The sequence below is a fragment of the Cynocephalus volans genome, chromosome 13, assembly GCF_027409185.1.
Source record: "Cynocephalus volans isolate mCynVol1 chromosome 13, mCynVol1.pri, whole genome shotgun sequence".
Classification (NCBI taxonomy): Eukaryota; Metazoa; Chordata; class Mammalia; order Dermoptera; family Cynocephalidae; genus Cynocephalus; species Cynocephalus volans.
The window spans coordinates 46,630,044-46,635,605 of record NC_084472.1 but is presented as its reverse complement, the minus strand read 5'-3'; the positions used below and the strand labels follow the sequence as shown (position 1 = coordinate 46,635,605).

At 35.7% G+C, this 5,562-nt stretch overlaps 1 pseudogene; it reads left to right on the top strand.

Annotated features, from left to right (window-relative positions):
* The first annotated feature begins 3,114 nt into the window (after positions 1 to 3,114).
* LOC134361671 (eukaryotic initiation factor 4A-II-like) lies at positions 3,115 to 4,967 on the top strand (annotated as a pseudogene).
* The last annotated feature ends 595 nt before the right edge of the window (positions 4,968 to 5,562 follow it).

The window sequence follows — 5,562 nt, the reverse complement described above, 5'->3', positions numbered from 1 at the left end:
GCATATCTGCATTTTGCATAAGTATGCTTTTAAATTTTTATACAAATAGGATTGTGGAGGTTTTAAAACATAAACCCTAAATTCTGACACTCATCCTACCAAGAGGTAGACTCTAAATCCTCTGCCCTGAATCTGGGCTCACCGACTGACTCAAGATCAGGTAAGATATGGCAGAAGTGATGCTGTGCCAAATTCTTGGCCCAGGACTTAAGAAATAGTCATTTTCCACTTCCTGTGTTTTGAGATGCTTGTTCTTGGAATCCAGCCACCACTCTGTGAGGAAGCCATGCAACCACATAAAAAGGCCAAGTTCCAGGCAGCAGTCAACACCAACTGCCAGACATGTGAATAAGAAAGCCTTTAGATGATTCTAGTACCAAATATCAGGTCACCCCCAGCCTTTAGGCCATCCCAGTGCACTCGAGGTGGAGCAAGACAAGTTACTCCTGCCAAGCCCTCTCAACTTGCAAGTTTGTGTGCAAAATTAACAATTATTGTAGCTTGAAGCCACTACATTTGTGACAACTGGAGCAGTGATCATATTTTACCCACTGTTAAGAAAATTGCTATTTTGCTTATAATAAAATATATTGGAGATCTTTCAATAATAACACACATATATCTAAGTAGTTTATTTTAATAATTTAGCCCTCCATTGTATGGATGTTTTATATTAAATCTGTCACTATTCTATTAGTGGACATTTAGGTTTGTTTCCAGTTTTTTTTTGCCATGACAAACAATACTGCAATGAGCATTTTAGCAAACTTTTAGGATATATCTGTAGGATAAATTTCTAACAGTTAAATGCAAAAGGAATGAGTATTTAAAATTTTGATAGGAATGAGTATTTAAAAGTTAAATGCAAAAGGAATGAGTATTTAAAATTCCTCTCCTCAAAAATAATAAAGATTGCAACTGTTTATACTTACCTGTTTGTTTTTTTATAGCATCAGGTTTAAATTCTCAGAAAAATACAAACAAATTCAGTTTTAGTTAATTTTGGGAAAATAACTACATACCACCTGAGGTTTGAAGAAGGTAGAACGGTCCCAGAGGAATTCTGAAGGTTTCATCTCTTCTTCTTCCCTCAAAGGACCCCAGTCTGTTTAGGTATTGGGGAGCCATGTGTTTCAGGGAAAGCTGGGCCCATACCTACCCCAGGAACTCTTTGATTAGCCTAAGCCAGCAGTTCTCAAACTTTAAACTCTTTAAAATTATTGAGGATCCCCAAAGCACTTTTGTTTATGTGAATTATACCTATTAATATTTACTATATTAGAAATTAAAACTGAGAAATGTTTAAGCATTTATTAATTTATTTAAAACTGGGCTGGCCAATTAGCTCAGTTGGTTAGAGAACGGTGTTATAACACCAAGGTCAAAGGTTTGGATCCCCATACCAGCCAGCCACCCAAAAAAAATAAAATAAAAATAACAGTAATAAACCATTACATGCTAACATATTTTTTTTAAATTATTTTTCAAAAGAAAAAATATATGGTGAGAAGAGAGACCTTGTTTTACGTTTTTGCAAATTAATGTGTACCTTAAGAGAAAACATTAGATTCATATCTCTGCTTCTTCATTCAATCTGTTGTAATATGTTGTTTTTGTTGAAATAGATGAAGAAAACCCAGCTTCACACAGATGTGTAAAGTATTTTAATAGCTTTTCCCAATAATTGTGGATATTCTTCTTTGTACAACACTAAAACTTGATAAGAAATATATATAAACAACAGACAATTATGTTCTCACAGTTCTGGAGGCTGGAAGTCTAAGATCAAAGGGCCAGCATGGTCAGTTTCTGGTGAGGTCTCTCCTTCTGGTTTGTAGACAGTGCCTTCTCACTGTGTCTTCATGTGTCTTCATGTGGCCTTTCCTCTGTGCTCAGCAGAGAACAAGAGAGTGACAAATGACATATTCTTAAAGTTCGTTGTGATGTTGAATCTAAAACTGAATCACTAAACTTTTCCTGTTACATTAAAATCCACTGATCTAGCTTGAAGTTTGAATGGATCTTTTATCCACACATGATTTTGTAACATCATGCTTTGGTCATTGGAGACATTAGTTTACTGAGCTATGCAGATCTTCTAATGTTTGACATGTTTCATTATACAATATCAAGAAAATCACATTCATTTACATCACTGTTATTCTAAACATAAAGTCTGTAAAGTTTGGGAAGTTGTCAAGAACACAGTGGCAGCTATAAGTTTTTTGAAATTCTAATTGTTAGGTTTTGGTGATGGGGAGCATTAATCAGCTACAATGTATATCGACAAAATAAAATTTTTAAAAAAATAAAATAAAATAAAACACAAAAAAAAAAAAAGAAATTCTAATTGTTGCTTGAAAGACTCATTTTATCATTGACAATAAACATTGTGAGTTGCTTTCCTTCTTTTAATAAATTTTATTGTGTATGTTTAAGGTATACAGAATGGTGTTATGAGATACATAGATATAATAAAATGGTTACTATAGCAAAACAAATTAACATATCCATCATCTCAGAGTTATTCTCTACCCACCCCCAGGCAAGAGCAACTATAATCTACTCATTTAGCAAAAATCCTGAATACAATACACTATTATTATCTGTAGTCATCATATTGTACATTAGATCTTTAGACTTGTTCATCACAATTATCTACTACTTTATATCCTTTGACCTACATGTCCCCATTTCCTACCCCCCACCCTGTCCCTGGTAACTCCTATTTTATTCTCTATCTCTATATTTCACTTTTTTCTTTTTTTGTAGTCCACATATAAGTGTGATCATGCAGTATTCTTCTCTCTGTCTCTGGCTTATTTCACTTAGCATAATCTCCTCCAGGTTCACCCACCCAATGGCAGGATCTCCTCCTTTTTTAAGACTGAGTGATATACCATAGTTTCTTTATCCATTCATCCATTGATGGACACTTCAGTTGTCTCCATATGTTGGCTATTGTGAATAATGCTGCAATAAACCAGTTAACGTAGATATCTTTACAAGGTGGTGATTTAATTTCCTTTGGGTATAAACCCAGAAGGGGGATTTCTGGGTCATGCGGTAGTTCTATTTTTAATTTCTTTACCTATCTCCATACTGTTTTCCATAATGGCTGCACCAATTCACATTCCCATCAAAGTGTTCAAGTATCCCCTTTTCTCCACACCTTCAACAACACTTGTTATCTCTTGTCTTTTTGATAATAGCTATCCTAACAGGTATGAAGTGATATATTAATGGTTTGATTTGCATTTCACTGATGATTACTGATGTTGAGCGTCTTTTCACAAACCTGTTGGCCATTTTCATGTCTTCTTTAGAGAAATGTATGTTTAGGTCCTTTGCCCATTTTTTAATTGGGTTGTGTTTTCTTGCTATTGAGTTGCATGAGCTCTTTATAAATTTTGGATATTAACCACTTATCAGATATATAGGTTGCAAATATTTCTACCCAATCTGTAGGTTGCCGTTTCATTTTGTTGTTTGGTTAGTTGTTTTCCTTGAAGTGACAGGCTAACTTTGTTCATTTTAAAGAAAATGTCTGCCAGATACCCCAGTCTGAATAGCCATAGTTTGTCTGACAGTTGCTCTTTCAAGTAAAAATGGTGTTCCATGAAAAACACAATGGCTAGTTCAGCTTGCAACTCAAACAATTGCAAATGTGCTTTTCCTTGAGACAATCATCACACAGGATGTTTAGTCTTGGTTTGCAGCAGAAGTGCTTTATGCAGAATATTTAAAATATGTGTGCTGCTGATAACACCACAGCCAGCCACCAAAAAAATTAATTAATTAATTTAATCAAGTTAAATTAAATATGTGGCTTTTCAGTCAGGCTTCAAGAGGTTCTTCAGCTCATATCTGGTGTCTCTGAGGATTATAGCAGAGAACATGGTGGGCCAGAGGGAATGGACCCCGATGGTGTCATCAAGAGCAACTGCAATGATATTGTTGATAACCTTGATGATATGAATTTAAAGTAGTCTCTTTGGCGTATTTTTGCTTATGGTTTTGAGAAGTCTTCTGCTATTCAGCACAGAGCTATTATTCCTTGTGTTAAAGATCCAAAAAGTAATTCTGGCACTTGGAGACTATATGGGAGCATCTTGTCATGCCTGCATTGGTGGAACAAATGTTCAAAATAAAATGCAAAAACTGCAGGCAGAAGCACCACATATTGTTGTTGGTACACCAGGGAGAATGTTTGATATGTTAAACAGAAGATATCTTTCTTCAAAATGGATCAAATGTTTGTTTTGGATGAAGCCGATGAAATGTTGAGCTGTGGGTTTAAGGATCAAATCTATGAGATTTTCCAAAAATTAAATACCAGTGTTCAGGCTGTATTGCTTTCTGCCACAATGCCAGCTGATGTCTTAAAGTGACCAAAAAATTCATGAAAGATCCAGTTTGAATTCTGGTGAAGAAAAAAGAATTGACTCTTGAAGGAATTAAATAGTTTTATATTAATGTTGAAAGAGAGTAATGGAAGTTGGATACACTTTGTGACTTGTATGTGACACTGACCATTATGCAGGCTACTATTTTTCTCAATACAAAATGCAAGGTGGACTGGCTCACTGAGAAAACACATGCCAGGGACTTCACAGTTTCTGCTCTGCAATGGTGACATGGACCAGGAGGAGAGAGACATTATTATGAGGGAATTTCGATCAGGGTCAAGCCATGTTCTGATCACTACTGACTTGTTGGCTCGTGGAGTTGATGTGTAACAAGTGTCTTTGGTTATAAAATGTGATCTACCTACCAACTGTAAAACCATATTCACATAATGGGCAGAGGGGGTCAATTTGGGAGGAAACGTATGGCTATAAATTTTGTTACTGAAGAAGACAAGAGGATTTTCATGACATCGAGACTTTCTACAATACTGCAGTGGAGGAAATGCCCATGAATGTGGTTGACCTTATTTAATCCCTTGGATGAGATAGTTTTGAATGCAGTGCTGGCTGTTGCTGAATAGGTGATCACAACGTGCACTGTACTTCTTTCTTTGGGAAAATTTGAATCTTGTCTCAATGCTCATAATGGATCAGAAATACAGATTTTGATAGCAAAGTGATATTAGTCATAAGCTCTTGTGATGAAAGTCACAAGTCATTGGCTTTATCCTCTTTAGAGTTAGACTGTTGAGGTGTGTGTAAAGAAGGGGTCTGCAAAACCTTCCTTTCTTGGAAATTAACTTCCCAGTTCTGTAGAAATGGTTATATTAGATGTTCTCTATCATTTAATAATACATTAGTGGAGGGTAAACCTGAAGTCAAACTCCATCATATTGAGAACGGCAGAGCAGAAGGACAGAATAATGGAAAGCTTGAAGCTTTGATAACATAGCTAAGGACCTAAATTAACCAACCCTCAAGCCTTACTCCCTTCAGTCTTACTATGTACGATAAATTTTCCTTTTGTTTAAGAAATATTAAGTAGGCTCTTTTGTTACTTATAGCTGATACCAAGAGGAAAGTACCAGAAGGGCACATGATGTATTTGGCCATCCTCTGCCCCTCACTCACGGTGAAATCTTGGAAAATCATT